This window comes from Lissotriton vulgaris, chromosome 3_1 (assembly GCF_964263255.1).
Source record: "Lissotriton vulgaris chromosome 3_1, aLisVul1.2, whole genome shotgun sequence".
Lineage (NCBI taxonomy): Eukaryota > Metazoa > Chordata > Amphibia > Caudata > Salamandridae > Lissotriton > Lissotriton vulgaris.
This window is the reverse complement of record NC_141689.1, coordinates 127,653,250-127,676,018: the sequence shown is the minus strand read 5'-3', so window position 1 is coordinate 127,676,018 and position 22,769 is coordinate 127,653,250. Positions and strand designations below refer to the sequence as shown.

At 44.1% G+C, this 22,769-nt stretch overlaps 1 protein-coding gene across 1 annotated transcript in view; it reads left to right on the top strand.

Moving 5' to 3' along the window:
- Positions 1 to 22,769, top strand: part of LOC147726071 (epidermal differentiation-specific protein-like) — a 637,522-nt gene that overhangs the window by 560,148 nt on the left and 54,605 nt on the right. The window lies entirely within an intron of this gene.

Below are 22,769 nucleotides of genomic sequence, written 5' to 3'. Positions count from 1 at the left end.
GAACAACTATCAAACCTGATTGCTCAAGACGCACTTGGCGATTCAAAAATCTTAATTCTTGGTGATCTGAACCTCCGATGGAATGAGACCCGTAACCCTCTAATCAGATCGCTATCTAGCCTCCTTGATGATAACAACCTCATCCAACACTGTACTGAGGAGACTCATTACAAAGGAGCCACACTGGATGCCATCATTGCCCAAAATAATTCTATCACGGTCAACCACATACTACCCGTTGACTGGTCAGATCACCACATGATCCTATTTCATATCAATCACCCCATCATCTCGCTTAAACCTCCGCAAGACCCCCCCAAATGGTTGAGAAACCTCTCCCAAGTACCCCTAGATATCCTGGAAGTTCAGCTAAGTTCACTTCTTCCAAATAACACACCGCACCTCTCGAACAATGACCTCGTCGACCACTATAACGCGGGGTTAGTCTCCATACTCGACAATCTAGCTCCTCTAAAGCTCAAAAGAAGCCGAGCCACTCCATCTAGAACTTGGTTCACTTCGGACCTCAACGCAGAAAGAAGAAACTTGAGAGCCAAAGAAAGAAAGTGGAGAAACAACCCAGCCGCCATTCTCAGCCTCCAACTAAAATCTGCCCGTAGGAAGTACAACAACCATATCAAAAACAAAAAATCCAGCTTCTTCCGCGAGACACTGGTCAAATCCAAAAACAGACCCAAAGAGCTCTACAACATAATCAGACAACAAACATCCAAGCCCCGGCCCTCATCCCTGCAGGCATCCAAAGAAATCTGTGATAACTTCGCCAACTTCTTCAACGATAAGGTCTTAAAAATTGAACTATCTCTAGACATCAACAACCCGCACCTCCAGAAGAGCAACTCGGCCTTCCCATTGGCAATCCCATCCGACTCCTTTCCCTCCCCCTGGCTAAGCTTTCGCCCCGTCCAGGAAACTGAGATAATCTCGCTGATCTCGACCTCCAAACAATCAGCACACGTCTCAGACCCCATTCCCCCCTCTTTAATCAAAAAAATTAAGCTTCCCTTAGAGCCCATCTGGGGAAGAATCATAAACAGCTCCTTACAAAGCGGAGTGGTCCCCGATTGTCTAAAAATGGGGCAAGTCACTCCTCTGCTGAAAAAACCTGGTCTTGACTCAACTGACTTGAACAATTTCAGACCGATATCCAACCTCCCTTTGCTTTCAAAAACACTTGAACGCTGAGTACTCCTGCAACTGATGCAACATCTGGACCACGTCAATCTCCTGGACCCCCTCCAATTCTGCTTCAGACAAGGCCGCAGCACAGAAACCGCAATGCTGAACATCATAGACGACATTCATGGTTCTCTTGACGCAGAGAAGTGCTGTCTCCTCATACTCCTTGATCTCTCCGCAGCGTTCGACACGGTGGACCACAAGCTCCTCATCATGACTCTTCAAGAAAGAGCCGGCCTTGGCGAGGTAGTTCTCAAGTGGTTCTCCTCCTTCTTACATAACCGTACGCAAATAATAAAAATGAAGAACTTCACCTCCGAAACCCAGCAAGTCAACAAGGGTGTCCCGCAAGGATCAGTGCTCTCTCCTCAGCTCTTTAACATCTACATGGAACCGCTCGCCAAGTTACTCAGGAATGCCAACATCCACTTCCACCTCTACGCAGATGACACGCAGATTTACCTGGAAACCTCTTCTCTTAAAGACATCCACAGACTTAACGATGTCCTAAATGAAGTTCTAGATTGGCTGACAAAGAATCACCTGAAACTCAACCCCGACAAGACAGAAACACTCCTCATCTCAAACAAAGAAGACAACCCTCAAATCACCGAGTGGCTAAAGTCGATCGATGCTCTCAAAGGTAACCTCACGCTAGCCGGCTCCGTCAAATCCCTGGGCTTCACACTAGACCCCAAACTAACCCTGACAAACCACATTAAGAATTCGGCGAAAAGCGCATTTCTCAACCTCAGACTTCTGAACAAAATCAAACCTTACATTCCCAACAAGGACCTCAAACTAGCCACGCAATCTCTAGTTCTATCAAGACTGGACTATGGGAACTCAATCCTAACAGGCATCCCCAAATCGCACCTGGCCCCACTAAAAACAACACTTCATGCGGCAGCGAGAATGATCACAGACTGCAAAAAATCTGACCACATCTCCCCGGCACTCAAAGAACTCGAATGGCTCCCTGCGGAAATGCGGAGCACCTTCAGAACGGCCTGCCTCACCCACAAGGCCCTCCACACCGGCAAACCGGAATACTTGGCAAACAAGCTCAAAAAAGCAGGCCAAGCCAGAAACTTGAGAAGCTCCAACTCCCTGCTGCTCATCCTACCAAAAACCCGAAAGAAGAGAACTGCGGACTGCTCTTTCTCAAGAAATGCCCCCAAAATATGGAACGCCACCCCCCCGCACATCAGAACTATACCGTCCTATGCAGAATTCAAGAGCCAAACTCAAGTCCTTGTGCCTTATCCGTTTCCTTGGTTGCGGGTAACTTGGATCAGCAAGCGTCCCCTAAATCCATGTGGTAACATTGAATCCTGTTACCAAGAAGTCCTGCTGTCCGAACCTTTCCACATTCCAACTTGTCGCTCGCTGATCGCTTTTATTGGGTTTGTGTCATGTTGTTCTCTTTTTCATTCCCTCTATTGTAAAGCGCTCTGCTACCTTCGGGTTTTGTTAGCGCTATAGAAAACTTCTAAATAAATAAAATAATTAATAAATCATGTCGGAAGTTAAATAAAACTGATACGCTCTCGATCCCGTGGTCAGACCATAAGATGGTCTCCTTCTTCTTAGAAAATATGCAAGATATAGGAAGACCGGTCAAAGTAAAAAAAAACACATATCATGAATGGTCCAAAATCCAACACCAGATACTCATGGATACTCTATGTTCTTCGTACCCAACTTTAGATGCGGACAGCAATAAAGCCTGTAAACAAATTAATACATGGCTAGAGAACGCAGTCCAACTCACAGTTCCACTGAAGAAAATCACTCTCAAAAGAAAGACCCCTTCACAGCCATGGTTCTCAGAAGCTTTGAAGGAAAAAAAACAAGAATGTAGAAGAGCAGAAAAGAAATAGAGAGCTAACTATGAGGTACAGCAAAGATTAGAATATAAAACAATACTTGCTAGCTCTAAAAAAATAATAACATCAGAGAAAAGCAAATACTTCGTCCAAAAAATTAATGAATCAAAAAACTCCAGTAAAACTCTCTTCTCCACTGTTAGAAAACTTTCAAAAATTGAAAATAACACCCCAGAAGAAATATCATCAGAATTTTGTAATATTCTGGGTAAATTCTTCGTAAATAAAGTTTCATCAGTCTACCAATCTTTTAAAAATTACAAATCAGATAAAACTAATCAGACAGATAAAATCACTGCTCAAACAATAAATTCAGAGGAACAATCAGTCCAACCTATAATGTTCCAATTTACCATTCCAACAAGAGACCAAATTCAGAAGAAATTACTTAGCAATAATTCAGGAAGCCCAACAGACCCATGTCCGCCCAAAATAATGCACATTTGCTCAGAACAAATGAGCATTGTACTAACAAGATTATTTGGCCAAATAATCGATCCCAACACCTTTCCGGATGACTGGAAAAAGATTTCCATTAGACCACTACTGAAAAAACCCAATCTCGATAAAGACGAGCCAAGCAGTTACAGACCTATGCCAGAATTCCTTTCGCCGCTAAAATATTGGAGAAACTCATAAACAAACAGCTATCCCGCTATCTGATTGACGGCAACTGGCTGGACGACTCTCAGTTTGGTTTCCGGGAAGCACACAGAACAGAAACTGCTTTAATTACAGCAGTAGAAGAACTCCGGAAAGTGATGGGCAATGGAGCGAAGGCCGCCTTGATATTACTTGACTTATCGGCGGCCTTCGACACGGTCAGTCATGAAATTCTTTTAAAACGATTAAAAACAGCAGAAATACATGACTCAACATGTACCCTCATTGAATCCTATCTTGCTAATAGAACTTTTACAGTAGAAGTAGAGGGAGCAAAATATAAAGCCTTTTCTCTACCATGCGGAGTTCCGCAGGGATCATCATTAAGTCCCACCCTTTTTAACCTTTATGTTGCCCCACTTGCAGAGATAATAAGAAACTGTGGTTTCACCCCAATATCATACGCTGATGACACTCGAATTGTAGTGACCTTCAACAAAGATATAGAAGAAACAGCAGAAAAACTAATTACTGTTCCCAGATTTAAAAGAGCTAACTGGGGAGGGAGAAGTTTCCTGATACATGCAGCACGTACATGGAATCAACTGCCCCTGAACATAAAAACCTGTCCATCTTTAGAAACCTTTAGAAAGGAAGTAAAAACATGGCTATTCTCCGAATAAACATCAGACACTGTTACAAAGCTGGAAAGGATTTATCTTAGCGCCAAGACGCCCATGGGCAATTGTTGCGCTCTATAAATTGACAAATCAAATCAAAATCAAATCAAGAAGCGAACCCAGAGGGGGACCGGGAGGGACTGGATCAAGCAATGGAGAGCAAAGTCAGGCCTATGACCCGATCCCAAACCTTACAAGAGAAGTCTAGTGTGTTATAATTCGGTACAGAGATAGTGCCACAGGAATAAATCAGGGGACCGGAAGCGATAAGGGCCTTATCTTTAGAGTCACTGTGGTAGATGCTGTCCTCATCAAACCCCACTATGTGGCCAATACTGCAAGTAGGCCTTGTGGTCTCCGCCCTAGTAGCAGATGCCCTCCTTTCGCTACTATCCAAGAGGTTCAAACAAAAAGACTCATAACCATCAAAGAGTCACAGTAAGAAATGAAGGACTATGCAACAACGCTATGAAACTCATTCCTCTTGAATTACAATTAACAATTCGACCAGACACGCCTGTCTACACCAATGTAACAAGAGAACATCTAATTCATCGAGAAAATGAAAGGACAAGCACAGTGATGTCTTCAAATCCTGATGCAATTCTAACAATTGATCAAACTTCTACTTGCTATTACATAAATGTTGATACATTTTCTGAAGACCCAAATGAATCAGAAACGTCGCCAGCCACAAACTCTTACAAACAGCAAGCAAAATACTTTTTTCACTTTCTGAAAGAAATATATCTGGTTTCACCATGGACTAAATTATGGATAATATCCGGAATATTTTTCTTTCTTTTCTGGTTAGGTTTAGTAATGACTATTAGCATGCTTGTAAATGGCAAATACATTTGTCTAGAATCTGCAAGTAAAGATGTGAACTTAATATTGAAACCACAGAAATTATCTCATTGTGAAGAAAGAGACTTGTCTGCAGTAAACATCACAGCCGTGCCTATACCCGATGGTATAGTATGGGACAAAGTCGATTTCGATATTTTGGGCATGAATGATCTTTTGAAAATTCTACACCTGTTTAAAATTTCATTAAGTGATTTCATTATCTCCAGTACCTATTCTGATGTTTGGGACTTCGAAACTGTCAGTAATATTATATCTGATCTAGAGAAAAATCTGCTGCATTTTCTAATAGTGAAAACTTGGAAGGTTCACCAGAGTATGAACAAACGTACCATTATAATCATTATGGTCATTTTTTTTTCATAGATCTACAATACCTAGAAATGTGTTTATGTATAATCAATGGGAACATTGTCCAACACCATCAAAAGATAGTTCAAAAACATATGGAAATAAGTTTCCATATTTTTCAGGATTCAATACAACAGATCCAGGTTCCTGTTATGTTAAGAATGTGAACCAAACTGCTCAGAAACAAATGTTAACTAACACCAAACAGATCTATTCTGCAGCCTTTTAATGCCCAGCTGTCTAGACAAGGGTTTGACTTTTAGAATGACACTGTTGATACAAAATCTGTCTGTGGTTCTAGAGACTGGCAGGTGCAGGGGACGGAAGCATTCTTTAGAACCTGACTCTGCACCAAGCAAATAAGGTTTTTGAATGATACCGTGCAACAAACATCTTGTCTTGGACTAGCCAAGATCAAAGATATGAACATATCTTATGTACCAACACCGGCTAATACCAAAATCAATAGTACTACAGATGAGGCAGCCACCATAGACAGCATCCTAAAGTACAACAGAACAGCCCCCGATTGGGAAAAATAGCTAATCTGGCACTTAGACACTAACATTTGTCAAGAAAGGTTCCTGAATACAACACAGGGATTTACTATCAACAGGCTAGATCCCCGTTACATACAGTGACACACTATAGTGTAGGGAAAGTGTGCCTTGATTGGCTACAGACATCCTCAATAGACCAAGTGAAACAACACTTATCTTTACTTGAAAGAAGATGCAGACTTTAGGGATTTCTTGCTAGGACCAAGAAAACCACAACAAAAATGTTTCATAAATGCCGGCATTTATACAGCCTATAATGAAGTTTGGGAAGTTTCACAGGCAGAGGCCGCAGAGGATACGTGAAATCGATCCAATTAATTTAGAGAAATCTCTCTCAGTTGTTGACAATGGTTTAACAACTTTGTCATCCAGGATCTATTCTCTGGGCAACATTGTATCCTCTGCTATTAACATACTAAAACAGGATTTAGCCGTGTTACAACAAGGCCTGTTACGTTCGGAAATGTTATTAGTCTGGACACTACAATCATAGTGTGCAGGCTATGTGCCTTGGCATTTTATCAACATGGCGTCTTTTTTTTCGGAATACAATCTCATAAACAGATCGAAATGGCACAAAGGGGAGCAAAGTATACAATGCTGGGTGTTGAAAAACTGATAAGATTACCATTCACGGTAGCAGAAAAAACAGCTACAGAATGGCTCATCCATGGCCATATAAATTTGCCAGTCACTTCTTTCCAATTTCACTATTGCCTTATACAATAGCAGGCAAGCAAATATGAAAGGTTGGGTAAGGAATACATTAAGAGTGTCCTGGGAAATACCTTACAACTACAGATGTTGGAATGGGGGACGTGAAGTGTTTCTTAGTGGTAAAGCCTGTGAAAATGCACTGAGCAGTTCACTAATATGTCAAGTAGTTTATTTACACAGGGCATTCAACAGTTCTGTGGCAAACTTGTTCTGCCACCTGCAAGGCAGTCCAGCCGCCGTGATTAATCTGACATTCGGCCTGGTCTCTAATGTGAGTTACTTAATGTTGAATGATCTAGGTTGCTGAAGCATGCTACCAGGGATGCCGCATCTAGTAACGGTCAATGCCAGGTTTACTTGTTGTATGCAAGTATTGTTTCCACTAGCAAACACAGGCAGGGAGTCGGCACTTTGGCCTTCGCTGAATGTTTCTTTTATATGTTTTCGATACGCTAAGCAGAATGAATGCCATGCTTTTACAAAGAAATGTACCCTTAAACTTCGCCCGAGAGACATGTGATCTTCAAGTTGCAAGGACTGCGGCTCAGATACAGGCTCTGATAGTTCGAAACTGCCCTATACATTTCGCAGAAATGATGGGATGTATCTTTAACATGTCTGATATGAGCGGAATTTTACATGTATTTGAGACCATAGGTTCAGGACTCTTAAACACCTTCGAGACGGAAATCATTCCAAACTTCGTGCATTCGGTGTTTGGTGATCTGCCTTTAACTCTTGCAATAGCTGCAGGAGTACTTATTCTATTCCTACTGCTATGCTATGGACGGCCTTGCAATGGGCATCACTCCAAGTTACATTGTGAAGGATCTCCTGGAACGGAAGTGCTGACAGCACATAGTACAGCTCGTGGGCATTCCTCTCTTATGGGAACTTAATCAATCATGGTTCCTGACCTTCAGACCAGTTTGGCTGACTGTATCTTACCTGTTCTACGCGGCCTGTTTTGCAGTGAAAAATGTGTGCTGGACATCTATCTAACACTTCCATCGGTCATGCCAACCAATATCAATACTTTTCTGGACCCAGGAACGGCCCATGCTCTGTATTGTCAGCAGCGGCTCCTGATACTGATGATGACATTCATTGAGACCTCTCAGTCGCAGTCTGATCCTGCTGATGTACGAGAGGATTCAACAGGCACACAGGAGACAAGGAACACACAACTTGCTACAGCATCAGCTGTAAGTGACGATTCTCATCTTTGTGCAATAGATCTACTAAACGAGGTGCTCCAACTGTCCCCGGCCACAGTAGACGATCTTATGTCTACAGCAGCAGATGACTTCATGTTTACACCCAACCTGGACTCTGACTTTTGAATTGGCTCACAGTGTGCTTGGAAGAAATGCATTTGGCTACCATGTTTTTCATAACAAACAGAACGAAACTTGGAACATTCCCCAAATTGACAAACCTTTTTAAACTTTTCAGTTACATTGCATTTCTTACTGCTCACATTAAAACAATTCCAATAAAATGAACTGCCTTTACCTTTTCTAAAAATAACTTTTCTAAAAAGAACAATTCTAGAAGCACAAGTCTAGAAATAATGCTCTGTTTTTCTACAAATTCCATATTTTATTACCATGATTCAAAGGGATTTTAGAATATTTAGCAAAACTATTATAGCCACTGCTTTTTCCATGTATAAGTCAAATTTTGACACGTTTAATAGAACTTTTCAGACAGATTTTAGAAATGTTTTTAAATGAGTGTTTTTACATATGCGGTGCTCATTTTTATGTTTAGCAATTAGTAATATCGTTCTTCGAAAGTGGAGTGGGTGTTGTGTCCCATATAGGTGCCCTGATATAGGCTTTACTAAAACATGCCCTTGTATAGGCACAATTCATGTTGCCCTTATTTAGGTATAGCGTTCTTAGTCCTTATTTAGGCATGAGCCATACACTCCAAATACAGGCATGGTATTTCACCTACATCCGTCCACCCTCTAGGTCACAACCAAGTTCTTAGAAACAGACCCTTAAGCTCTAGGGATTTTCCCTGGCACAGGTTCATTGATTTCCCTTAGAAACTCATTAAATATGCATGAACCATTATTCCCCGGAGTTCATTCCTAAAGTCTTCCTCTGTTCAACATTACGTCAATGCAGTCCAGCCATAGCACCTTCTGGGTATTAATATGCCCATGCAAACCAGAGGAGACCTCTATTCCAGTGGAGCCCGTATTTCCTGGCCTGATACACTGACCAGAAATGCTGTCATCCTGCATGTAGAAACTACAACTCGCAGGGCTCTAAGTTCCTTTGCGGGATGTTAGAATTTGAGACCAGGAAAGAGATTCCACAACTCCCTCATTCTCAGGTATGGCGATGACTAGAACCTAGAGCGATTCTTGACATAACAAACTATAGCATACTAGAGCATACCATCTTAGGGGAATATCGGACCTTCTTCACAACCCGCCCTACACCTAAATGTAAATGTAAATGTATTTGAGCTTATATAGCGCACAGCTACCCACAAAGGGTTTCCCGGCGCTTGCTTAGGGAACCCGTCCTGGTATTCCCCTGTGAGATAACCCCGGCAGGGTATCCACAAGGTGAAAGCCAGGCATCCCGCCGCGAGGGGCCGTTGTTAGGTTAGGCACATTTGGGTAGAAATAGTTAGGGAGCATTCCATGAGTACTCATACTTTTAGCAATATGTTTTTATGTATACAAATGTATTTGATAAGTAGTGAACAATACTAGAGCAATACTACTTCTTTACGAATGTAACACTGTGCATTGTATATCTCGCATACTGTCTTACGATTGTAGTAGCTCAGATCTCTCACACGAGAAAAACAACTGTTCAATAAATACTTTTTAAAAAGCTTGTCTGTTATTTCTGTGTAACTCTGAGAAACTAAGCAGTCACGATTGGCTGAGCAAAACATTATCTCATGGATCAGTGTAGTCATGTTATGTAGTTGCCAGAAGCTATTCCCTTCTTGTCTTCAAGAAGTTTCTAGTGGCCCTGTGAGCTATCAGGTACATTGTAAACAAGGTTAGTATGTGCAATACGGGCGTACTGACTCAATCATACACCAAACCTTTAGTGTATGTTATCCAAAAGCTCAGAACCTATTTAGGGAAATAGGAACTACACTTCAACTCAAGTGTCATTCCCAACTCTACTCTGTTGACCCCAGCCAGATGCTAGGCTTAAGGAAGGAATGAATAGATGCAAGGGGGAGAGACTATGTTGATTAGCAAATTTAGGGGTGTGCTTAGCCATCTCTTCTCTCTCTGGAGAAAATTCGGCCATTATCAATTTGGAAGAATTGGTGCACTCTGGCCACACATTACAGGATGTGTTCAGACCTTTGGGTGGTACCCTGCAGTCCATTGGACAGGAGTGACCTCCTGCTTGACCCAGAGAAACTAGAATAAGTATCTGGGAAGGGCAAAGCCCCTCAGATCTGCTGCTTGAAACTTACGAAAGCAAGAGGTGCCATGCTGAGAAGTTTAATGTGCATTTCCAAAGGCCTGCACTCTGTAAACTGCACATTTTGCACCATATTGAACTATAGCCCTGTGAATTACCTTGCTGTAAGAAGGACTAAAGAGTGGAAACCCTGCAAGCTACAGGTTAACAGAGCCCACCTGGAACATCACCATCAAAGATCCACAACCCGGAGAACTTCCAGGGGATTTATAAGGGGTTTCTCCATGTGGGTTGTGGGATATGAAGTCCTCAAATTTCAAGGACCATCATGGAGCTTTCAGACACTTGGAGTGAGTTTGAGACATTTTGGGACCATTTAAGGTACTTCATTAAGAAGTTCTAGGAGTTGGGAGTACTTTTAAACAACTTTGGAAAAAAACTCCATGGGGGGACTGACCCAACCTGGCCTGCCAAGCCACCTGCCTTCAACCAATAGCTGGCCTGCCGTCCACGTTCCTCCCACTGAAAAGCTTTGTAGGTCTGACTTCCAGAGTTTGACCGAGAGGAGGTGAAATCGGAGGCCGGAGAACCCTCACCAAATCTGGCCTGGTGAATAGCAACAAGGGACCACGCGAGAAAGAGCTCCAGAAAAGTTTCTAAGTCCGAAGTTTAAAACTGTGACCGGGACCTACCGCCGCTAGTGGTAGCCGAGCAGGGGTCTATCCTAGTCGGCCTGAAACATTGACTTTGAGCCAGTCTATCACAACCGGATATCCCAATAAGGTACATTAAGATTCTAAGAGCTAGATAATGCTAACTATTTGAAAATTCATATCTCCGGTTCCCAACATGGGATCTTTGTCGTTTGCATGTCATTTTAAAGATAACAATAGTTCCTATTTTTATAAATTGGTGTCAGATTTTTATTATACATTGTCACTTAATTAGTTACTGAATTGATTTCATTGAATGCTTTACATACCTGTCTTTGAAGTTAAGTCAGCCTGCTCACAGACAAGCTGCCAAGGGTTGAGCATAGGAATACATTTCTAAAACCTATTCTGAGCCCAATACTGTGTTAGTGGCCTTATTTCCAGTGGCAGATGCACATTTGCCCCTACTAATAATCCACGTTCTAACAGTCTTTCAATTTTACCCTGACTTCAAAGCAGATGAATATTGCAACACATTACATATAAGATCAATCATGCGGACATCCTGTCTGCCATAAGTAAGTAAGTGGGAAAAGTGATACACTGCAATACAGGGAAAGGATTAAGGAACAGAATATAGATTGTATTCATAACAGACTATCCAACCGCAAAAGTCAAGGCATTTACTTGGTCCTACTTTACTCTCTGGTCTCACTCTCCACCATATTTCACAATTTGCTTTTCTAAAAATACATTTGCTTGGCAGTAAGGAAAAGAAACTAATTTACTCTACTGCAGGGTAAGTTAGGGGGTTAGGCCGGTTAAGTATGTAGTAGACGTTTTACTGATCATCCTCATGTGCCTACGTTTTGGCTACTGAGTCACTTTGGTTGAGGAAAGGGAAGAATTTCAACAGGCACTAATCCTTTTATAGAAGTCATGATGAAATATATCACTTGGCTACAAAACTGTGGCACATGCAAAGAATGATTTTTTCATATGTTTGGGAAGGCTGGGACAGAACTTGGGAAAGAATTTATAAATGCCTTGAGGAGATACGGTATATATTCCGCAGGGAAAAACTGGAAGTTTTTTTTTTAGAATTACGATAAAAATTCAGCGGAACTTGCAAATCAAAGGATTTTGGGCCAATTGTCTTAATGGTACCATGGGTTTGTTCTGATATGTTGGGAGCCAGATATCAATGAATGCCACGATGGGTATATGATATGGGTCCGCGTTAAATCCACCGGCGGCGAAGCGCCTGTGGTCCCTGGCTGAATTACAGGACTGAGAAGATGTTGGAATAGTAAATCTTACTATTCCTTAAGTTATAGCGCCATCCAGTGCAAGTCGATGTAACGACTTGCGTTGTAACAACTGCGTTGCAACTGCATCGCGGTGTAGGCACTGCGATTTAAAGGATTATTCCAGTATATATGTGTTTAGAGATATTTGTCCACATGGCCGGGGTCGGAGGCAGGGCATGCTGCTACTAGTGCAGCACGCAATACTGGAGCATGGGTACAGGGGTCTTTCTAACCAGGAGGACAAGGGCTTTGTACTCATTATGGCTCACGTCACCCCTGCTTCACCACCGCACATGAATGAGAAGGTAAAAAAATGTAAATGGTCTTGGGTAATTATTTACATCTGAAACTGGCTTACTGAGTCTGCTTTCTAAAGAGTGATAGGAGCCTATTTATCACTGTTAATGCGTCTAACTTGTGCCACGCAAGGGGGTACAAGCACTATGCAACAAAAAAAGCCAGATTTACCAAGTCACGCAAGGCCCCATTAAATGACTTAGCAACGCAACACAGAGCCGATCGAGCAATGCATGCTTCAAAGTATATATTGCAAAAAGCTTCAATACAGTATGGGTGGGTGAGATGTCATAAATCGTTCATTTTGAATATTTTGACATTTCTAACATTCAGCAGAATCTAAAAAATTATACCTAGCTGGCAGAAATGACTTCACTGATGCTGAATTGTTTGTTCAGACTGCACAATCACAGAGTAAGAAACCTGCATGCAAACTAGTCTTTGACCCTTTCCCGCTCAGGAAATGGTTTAAAATGGTTAAAAATGTATGCCAGTAAAGGACTCATAAAATTCACCTTTCTAGGAGGGAAATGCGATGGAACATCTGTAAGGATGAAATTTCTCTAAGGGAGAACTGTTTTGCTCATGGAGGAAAAACAAAAATAAATAACAATTGTCCAATTGCACTGTAAATTGAGGAGTCACATTGGGAGAATAGCAGTTGGCACATGACAATCCTTGTAGTGCACGTAAAAGGCTATGAAAGGCACAGTATTTCAGACATCCTACTGGGAACGCTTGTACATTCCATAACCCGCACATTTACACCCATGTATAGGAGTACTTGTACCAGTGTAATCAGGCACAATGCATGGTGGAGGCAAAAGCATTCCCTTCCATTGTCCAATGAGGAGAAGAGAGGTAGGGCAGGATCCACATTAGATACCAAAAGTAGACCTATGTCTTATGTACTGTGAAGTGTGCAAGGCCAGGACCAAGAGGGAGCAGTTCCGGATGTGCGTGTGCCCCCTCTTCAGGATTCCAGCAAGTGAGGAACAAGAAGAGTGCTAGATCCCAGAGGATGGTGGTGGACATGGCAGGAGGTTCACCGCAGGAAATGGAGATTGTTTTGATATACTGCATAGATGTTACTAAGTACAAGCAGAGCGATAATTTCTCTCTAGTCAAAACTCAGTCCTGGCTCTCTAAAAACAACCTCAAGCTGAACTCTTTGAAAACTGAATTCCTTCTTTTCTCCCCTCAAAACAGCTCCACACCCATCTGAGATTGGCTCAAGCACCTACACGCCCTCAACTGCAAACCTGCCATTATTAACTCCACGAAATCCCTTGGAGTAACACTGGACAAGAGTCTAAACATGAGAGCTCACATCTGTGCAACCACACACAGTGCTTCATTCCAACTCAAACTACTGAAGAAATTGAAACCATTTCTACCACCTTCAAACTTAAAACAAGCAGTACAAAACTTGTAGTCTCCTGAATAGAATATGGTGCAGTGTGTAGGAGAGTAGGGTCTGCTATCCTATGGTCACCCCAAATTTTTGCTTTTTGCTTCACTGGTTTCTGACTTAATGTGGCTGTGGGCCTGCTAATCAGACCCACAGCCTGCTGTTCTCTCCCTAAATTACTGCCAATGCACTTTAGGTGCATTACGAATTGGAACTGGTTCACCTTATTAGCCCCTGATCACTCAGCTGGGGTAAGTTGGTGTAATCACCTCTTACCTAGGTACAGTATGCCTGTGCCTAACCCTAAACTGGACAATTATGTTCCTATCAGCCACTCCTATGGAAGACCTCATCAATCCTGGAGGCAGAGTGCTTGGAAATATGTGAGATGGTGCTCTAGCATGAGCTGAGCCTGTCTGCAGCTGTCGGGAACCACTCCCTAAGCTGTTCCGGGATATTGCCATACCATATACTCTTAAGTGCATTATAATCCTCGCGGTTAAATGCTATCTTTGGTTTGGCTTTATCAAAACATGTCGAGTAAGGTGTCATACGAATTGGAATACTATCCACTTGACAGTTCTGTCGACGGGGATAGCATTCCACCCTTCTAGAGGGACACGACATGTGTGTAGCCTTAACCCTGGTTAAAGTTAACCAGAGCATCAGCATCACAAAATGGATGCTGCCACCACAGACACGAGTCTGGCCTCCTGCTGCTGACCGAAACTCGGCAGATGGTGGCCTGGACAAAGGGTTTCCTGCTTTGGGAGGTGCGAGCACCACCCCAGACAGGGTTTTGTGTATTGGGTAGGACAGGGCTGAATAGAATCAGACATGCCCGGGGCACACAAGGTGTCCCCGTGCATAGGCCAGTCCAAACCGGTCCTGGGACTTTCCAGACCCAGGCTTGGCGTGGAACTGGACATAGGAAAGGGGGTGTAACCGCCCCCCTTCCTGGTTCCTCCCAGAGGAGGGACCTAGTAGGTGATCCACCACTCAGATTGGGAATAAGAGTGGGAGCAGTGCCATTGCACAGCAGATCATCCTGAATCAACTTGAAACTAAGAAGACGACTGGACTTCGACATTCTGCTGCTCAGAAGACTGAAGAGAATCTCCCTTGTGGCCTAGGAGTGGCCACCCTGTGAACACAGGTACCAACCAGCAACTCAACGTCTGCTTTGCCGCCGCCTCCCGCTGGAGCCCGAGCCCAGAGCCCAACAAGAACCAGACTACCAGACCTCTCAGAGCCCGATCCACAGTCCCTGCAAAGAAGGGACCCGTGGAGGCACCGAGTGACGTGGGACCGGCCCTCTTGGAAGACACTTGAAAAGCTGACTGCGCAGCTTCTGAGGTATCCTCGACGTTGTGCTTTGAGGACTGAGAACCCCCACCACCGAGCAGCCCTTGCACTGAAGATCAGCCCTCCAGCATCTCCACGATCTGCGTGGGGCCCTTTTGCATTGTGCCACACGACGCGCCATCCCGGCCACTAGCCACGTGGTCAGCGGCCATCTTGGCGACGAAACCGACGATTTACACAGCAGGTCTGGTTGCTCCAGACCTACCCAAGCTCCTGTGAAAAGGAGCACTCGCTCTGACCTTGCTGGTCCGAGTGTTAAGCATCTTTCAACTCCTGCGTGGCTTTTATTAGCCAAGGCCTGTTTGCTCCGATCAAGTTGCGGACACCGCCATCAGCGAGAAGCCTGCGTGGGACAGCTCGTGACCGACTCCTGGTCGTCCTCGACCCCCGGTGTCCACGTGGCTGCAGAGAGAAGCTACCTGACAACGCCTGTTTGCACCCGACATCGCCTGGTTCCAATCTGGTTCCACGGTAGTCACTGGCCAGTGACTTTGAACATTGTCCCCTCTGCTTTCAGGTCTTCACATCTTCAGATCCACCCTTGGATCCACCGGAACTCTTCACCTCGAGCCGCCTGCAGCATCTTCAGCTCCAAGCACCATCGACCAGCGTGACGAAATCCGACACTACGTCGACCCTGTGCACCCGCTTCCTGTGGGTGAGGTAACTCAGCTCTGCCGGTGTTCCTACACTGGTACATATCTCAAGGGCCTGTGTCTTAAGTTTCAGCTCCATAGGTCATTCGGAAGGTTCCTAACTTTCTAACTTTGTACTTTTTATGCACCATAGACTTTACATTGGAAAGTGCGTGCACTTTGAACACTGCACCCGAGTCCCGTGGGCCTTTACCGACTTAGTCACTGCTAGTCTCGAATAGCTCCAGCGATTCCCAAGGCCCTAGGCCTGTTCCCTTTCCTATTGGTATCTCTTAAACCACTTTCTTAGTATATGGTTTAGGTGGCCCCTAGGGCTCATCCATATTGTGCAACTTTTGTGTATTTTAAACTGTCTTGTGATTTAACGCTTGTGCTTCTGTGCTCATAAAGAGTCCAGGGGATTTTATAGTTAATAAATCAATATATATTTTCAATATATATCTGTGTGGTGTCCCTTTCATTTGGTAATCAAGGGGGTTGTGTATGGTAATACAGCTGGCTTCACATGCCTTTCAGAGTTTAGCCTAAGACTGCTTTGTCCACGTTACCACTAGGATAACTGGTGTACAAGGTTGAATTACAACCATCATCATAAGGGTTGCTTGGCAGGGTACAAAGTGATCACTAAGAATTAGTGAGCATTATATACCAGGCCAACTTCTCACATTGGTGAGCAGCGGATTGGGATCTGAGCTTGCTGTTGTTTTACCATTAGAATCTTTGAGATTATCATTTGAAAGATCATACAGGTACCTGCTAGGTACATATAAAACAAGACTAGTATACATAAGTTCTACTGAACTTAGTTGTTGTAGAGCAAAGGGAGTAGCACACCCTAGCTACAACTACTAGATAGGATTAGTAGGTAAACACCAGTGTAGGTAGATTGCAACACATCCACCCACACTAGAGCAATGTCTGGAGCAGAGGGTTCCACTGGGAACATCCCTGTTGAGAGTGACCCTCCAAGGGCACCATCCAGATTTGCTATTTTTTCCTTTAAGGAACTAAGGCAGCGTTGTGCCTTAAGGGGTCTGAAGACAGGGCCTTCCCCTACTACAGACCACCTAAGAGAGCTCTTGGATCAGTCTGAGACTCTAAAGACCTCTAAAGCAAACCCCACAGGGGAGGCTGAAGGAGGCCATCCTTCAGAGAATGACACTGTAGACCCCCCTGCCCCTATCATCCTGGTAGATGAGGAAGCCTCCACCACTGGAGCTCCTCAGGTAGATGAGGAGGAAGAGGAAGAGGAAGAAGAGGAGGAGGAGGGATGCAGTGAGTCAGATGATGACAGAAATAGTCAGGTGGTGGTCAGTAGACTGAACCAGGCTAACTTAAGCCTACTTGGGAATGAATCAGGTAACAACCCATTCAGACCCCCAGGTGGACTTAACCAGAAGCCTAGGAGGAGAAGGACTCACTCAGGTGACTCTGACAACTCCCATGCTTCTAGAGGCTCTCATGGTCACTCCAGAAGGGAGATGACTAGCCCTCAGAGAAGGGAACATGAGGCCAAAATGAGAGAGGCTGAGCTTAGGATCCAGAAGCGAGAACTAGAGGTTGCCCTGGTCCAAGAGAGACTTGCTAGAGCAAAACAGCCTAGAGAGAGTGGGGTAATAGAACCCACTGGTGGCAGCAATATCCACAAGGATAAAGACAGGTCTGTTGATAACAGAAACCTGAGTAAGATTGTGCCCCCCTACAAAGCTGGGGATGATATCCATAAATGGATTACTGCAATGGAGAGAGCCTGCAGAGTACAGCAGATCCCTCAGGAGCAATGGGCAGCAATCTTGTGGCTCTCCTTTGAAGGTAGAGGCCGAGACAGACTCCTCACAGTTAGTGATGGGGATTCTAGAAACTACCTGGTCCTGAAGAGTGCTCTGATTGATGGGTTAGGCTTAACCACTGAACAGTACAGGTTAATGTTCAGAGACACCCAGAAGACACAGACTCAGGACTGGTCTGAATTTGTTGAGTGTGCCACTAAGGCTCTGGAGGGATGGTTGCTGGGAAGCAAGGTTACAGACTATGAAGGATTGTATAATTTGCTGATGAGAGAACACATTTTAAATAATTGTCAGAACCAGCAGTTGCATCAACATTTGGTTGACTCAGATTTCACCTCTCCCCAAGAATTGGGAAAGAGGGCAGATAAATGGGTAAGAACCAGAGTTAAGCAAAAGAACCAGAACCAGAACCAGGGTGGTGACCAGAAGAAAACAGACCAGAAGGGTGGGGAGCAGAAATCTAAAGACCAGAAGTCTTCAACAGGGCCCCAAACTGAGACAGAGGGTGGGTCCCAAACTTCCAAGAAGAAGAAGAAAGAAGGTCAGAAGAGACCCTGGTGTAAAACTTGTAAGAACACCTCTCACTGGACAAGTGAGTGTAAAAAGGGTGGAGCCCCCAGCACTGCAGCCCCTAAGGCAACTGCACCCACTAGTACAGCTAGCAGTGCTGGTCCTCAAACCAAGGGGGTCGTGGGTATCACTTTGGGAACTGAAGGAGATTCTGACCTAGTCACAACCCTTACACAGGCTGTTCTGATTTGTGAAGGGGACATAGATTTGACCCCTGACATAAGTCTCAGTAACCTGGGCAAATACAGACAGACGCCTTTGATCAACAATAAAGTGGCTCAAGCTTACAGGGACACATGTGCAGTGTCACTATGGTGACACCTAACTTTGTGGACCCTGGACAATACATGCCAGGTGATAATTACCTGGTGACCAATGCCAGCAATGTCACTACTACACATAGTGTGGCACTTGTTAACTTTTCCTGGGGAGGGGTAACTGGCCTAAAAAGAGTTGTGGTTAGTGCTGATCTCCCAGTAGAATGTTTGTTGGGCAATGACCTGGAGAACTCTCTATGGTCAGAAGTTGAGTACAGGACTCATGCAGAGATGTTAGGGATATCATCACATGTCCTTGCTGTGACCAGGTCACAGGCCAAAAAGTGCCTCTCTGAACCTCAGGTCTTGGATCCTGGAACAATGGACCAAGCACCTTCCAAGAAGAAGAACAGGAGGGTAAAGGCTGTGCCTTCCCAACTGCCTGCAAGTGAGGATCAGGCTTCACAGGAAACTGATCTTGAGACCCCTGAAGGAACTGTCTCTGAAGGACTTGAACCTGATCAGGTTGAGTTTCTGGGGACAGGGGGACCTTATAGGGCAGACTTGGTGTCAGGCGTGCCACTTCAGAAGTCCAGGTTCTTTCCGTCTTGATGATGACTAATCCCAACACCTCCAGAAACCAACAAATGTGACAAGGAATACAACACCTGTCACAAGTGCTGACCTCTAAAGGGGAAGGGAAGCGGGGACGGAAAAGGGGTAGTGGATGGGACGGAAAGTGAGAGAGAGAAAAACAACACTGGATCTCTTCTTGAGATGACCGTTTCTCTCTTTGAAGTACTCTGGGCCTTCACGGATCAGTACTGTTTGATTAAATGCTGAGCTGCATTAAAGAATCATCATTTAGGACATCCTTCCTAACTTCTCAAGTACCTCAGTAAAAACTAGTAAAAACATACATGCATACCTACTGATTTACAAGCCCATTCCTGTACTTCGTGCGCAAGGTTCAAACGTTCACTAAACTTAATTGCAGTCTAGCAGTCTTTAATCACCTTAAGAGATACAGAGCATGAGATGCATGAGCATTACAGTTTACCGTTCTATTAACTGGTTAGTAGTAACTTTAACAATTGGCATGCAGCGCTCTTTCTTACCTTACACTTACTACGTGAGGTCTTTGAAGGGGATTCTGTGAAAACAAGGGAAACAAGAAAGAAAGAACTAGCCCCACAAGATACTGCTATCAAACATCAATCACTGTAGTTCAATCACTACAACAAATATCAATATTGAATACTGGGCGTTGTACATAACCAGGAATTGTACATAATTAGAAATTCTAGGAACAGTTCTATTTTCCTTTGCCAAGGTCTCTTTGTAACTGCACCAGATCCGAATTGCTTTTGCCAATGTTTGTTTCTTGGCCCAAAAACATAGAAAGGTCTTACTGTCCTCTTTTGATGCCTTCGGTGTCTCCGGAAATCCAAGTCCTGAAGCCGGAAGGGAGAGGCAGGTCCGCCTGTCAAACTGCTCCGATGAGAAAACCGGAAGCCGGGAGACTCGTCTCTGCCGGCACTGGAAGCGCTCCTGTGATCACAGGAAATCGAAGAGGAGTCCGATGATTGCTGGGCTCTGCCACAAGGAGCCAGGTAGGCTGCAGCTGTCGTGCCCCCTCAGTGAAGGGCGAGGTCCGGGTGAGGGCGGGGTCCGGGTGCGGGGAATCGGGAGCCTGGAAGCTTCAAAGTGACGCGCAAGCCGAAAGAAGCGAAGCGTCGGCAGGGAACCGGTGAGCCTTTTTATAGGCAGTGCTGCACGTGTGTGACAGCGTGAGCGGAGCGCACCCATTCCACGTGAGAGGACGCACAGACAGCCAACAAACATTGGAGTAAACCGTCACAGCGTTATAACCAGCAAACAAGCATTGCTACATGCAACTATGAACATCGGGCTCAATTATTACTAAACAGCACAGTCTAAACATCTTTCATGCCCAGTAACAGTGTTTTCATGACAGTTCCTCCCCCCAAAGGCCTCCTCAAGGGTCGCGGTTTAGTGGGATTCTGAGCGTGGAAAGAGCGAATCAAACGGGGGGCGTGGACATTATACTCAGGTTCCCATGATCTCTCAGAACTATCATAACCCTTCCAATCAATCAAATAATACAAACGCCCCCTCAGTCTCTTTGAGTCCAGGATTTTCTTGACTTCATACTCAACATGGTCTCCAACAACAATTGGAGGGGGCGGAGAATCGGGACGGGTGTCAGGATGCACAGGTTTAATCAAGGATACATGGAACACCGGATGAATCTTGTAGTCTTGGGGAAGGGTCAACTTCACAGAAACAGGATTTACAATTTTTTCAATGGGAAATGGACCAATGAACCTTGGTTTTAGTTTCTTAGGTCCCTCAATTTGTATATTCTTGGTCGAAAGCCAAACCTGATCCCCTGGTTTATAAACTGGCGCTGGTGTCCTATGTCGGTCTGCATAAAATTTCATCTTTCCTTTTTGTTTAATCAGCGTTTCTTTCACATTTTCTTGGAACTTACGCAAACTGGCCAGTCTATCGGAAACTGCAGGCATGGTAGTGTCTTTTTCAGGAAATACTATTGGTAGGGTTCTGGGATGCTGGCCAGTGAGAAAATAAAATGGAGAACAACCGAGAGCGGAGTGTACTGTGTTGTTATAAGTAAACTCGGCTAAAGGCAGGGCATCTATCCATTCTGAGGACAAAGTGGTGGTTAAGCAACGCAGACTTTGTTCTAGGTATTGATTCACCTTTTCAGTCTGACCATCAGTCTGAGGATGGAAAGCCGAAGACAACGCTAAAGCTATACCTAATTGTGTGCTCAGTTGTTTCCAGAATTTTGATAGGAATTGTGGACCTCTGTCTGAGATAATCTTTTGTGGCAAACCGTGTAATCTAACAATGTTGGTTAGAAACACATTACTGAATTCTACTGCCGAAAGAAGTTTAGGTAAAGGAACAAAATTTCCCATTTTTGACAGCAAATCCACAACCACCAAAACTGTGGTCATTCCTGATGATCTCGGTAAATCTGTGATGAAGTCTACACTGATAGTTGCCATGGTGTTGGGGGTACTTCCATTGGTTGTAACAGACCAACAGGGAATGAGTGTGAAATTTTTTGTCTGGCACAGACCGGACAGGCTTGAACATATTGCTGAATGTCCGACTTCATTCCCTTCCACCAGAAATATCTTTGACACAACTCAGTAGTCTTGGTAATGCCAGGATGAGCGACTAAGGCTAGATCGTGATTCCATTTAATCACTAGTTCCCTCAGGTCTTCTTTGGGAAGGTATATCTTGTCTTTTAGATAAAATATACCATCTGATACTGAAGTCAGCTTTTGTGAGAGCCAATCGCTTTGATCCAGGTCTTTGATCTGGTCCCTGAGCATCGATAAAAAATCTACTTGAGTGACTTCTGCACAAACCTTTTCTATGGGTATTATGCTCTGTTGTCCTTTTCCTGTCTCACAACTTTTATCGCAAACCAGACGTGAAAGAGTATCGGACAACAATTGTTTGGTTCCAGGCCTATAGGTAATAATGAAATCGAATTCGCTAAAGAATTGCAACCACCGCATCTGCCGCGGTGTGAAGGCCTTCACGGTGGAGTAGAATTGTAAATTTTTGTGGTCCGAGAATATGGTTATTGTATGTTTGGCTCCCAGGAGATGATGTCTCCATTCTTGAAAGACAGCCTTGATTGCCAGAAGTTCGCGCTCGGCAATTGTGTAGTTCTGTTCAGCTGGTAGCAGTTTTCTAGAAAAGAAGGCTATTGGGTGGAAGTTTCCTGAATTTGTGTCTTTTTGCAGCAGCACTCCTCCAATTGCCGATTGCGAAGCATCTGCTTCAACAAAAAATGGTCTGTCCGGGTCGGGATGCGTTAAAATGGGAGCAGAAGTAAAGGCTTTCTTTAAAATGTCAAAGGCTTGTTCTGCTTCGGCACTCCATTGAAATTTTTTACCTTTCTTTAGAAGGCTTGTAATTGGCACCACGATTTCCGAGAATTTTGAGATAAACCTCCTGTAGAAGTTTGCAAAACCCAAAATTCTTTGGATTTCTTTGACCGATGTGGGGGTAGGCCAATCCAGAATTGCTTTTACTTTTTTGGGATCCATGACTATTCCTTCTGGTGATAACCAGTAACCTAGGAATTCTACAGTTGATGTATTAAAAAC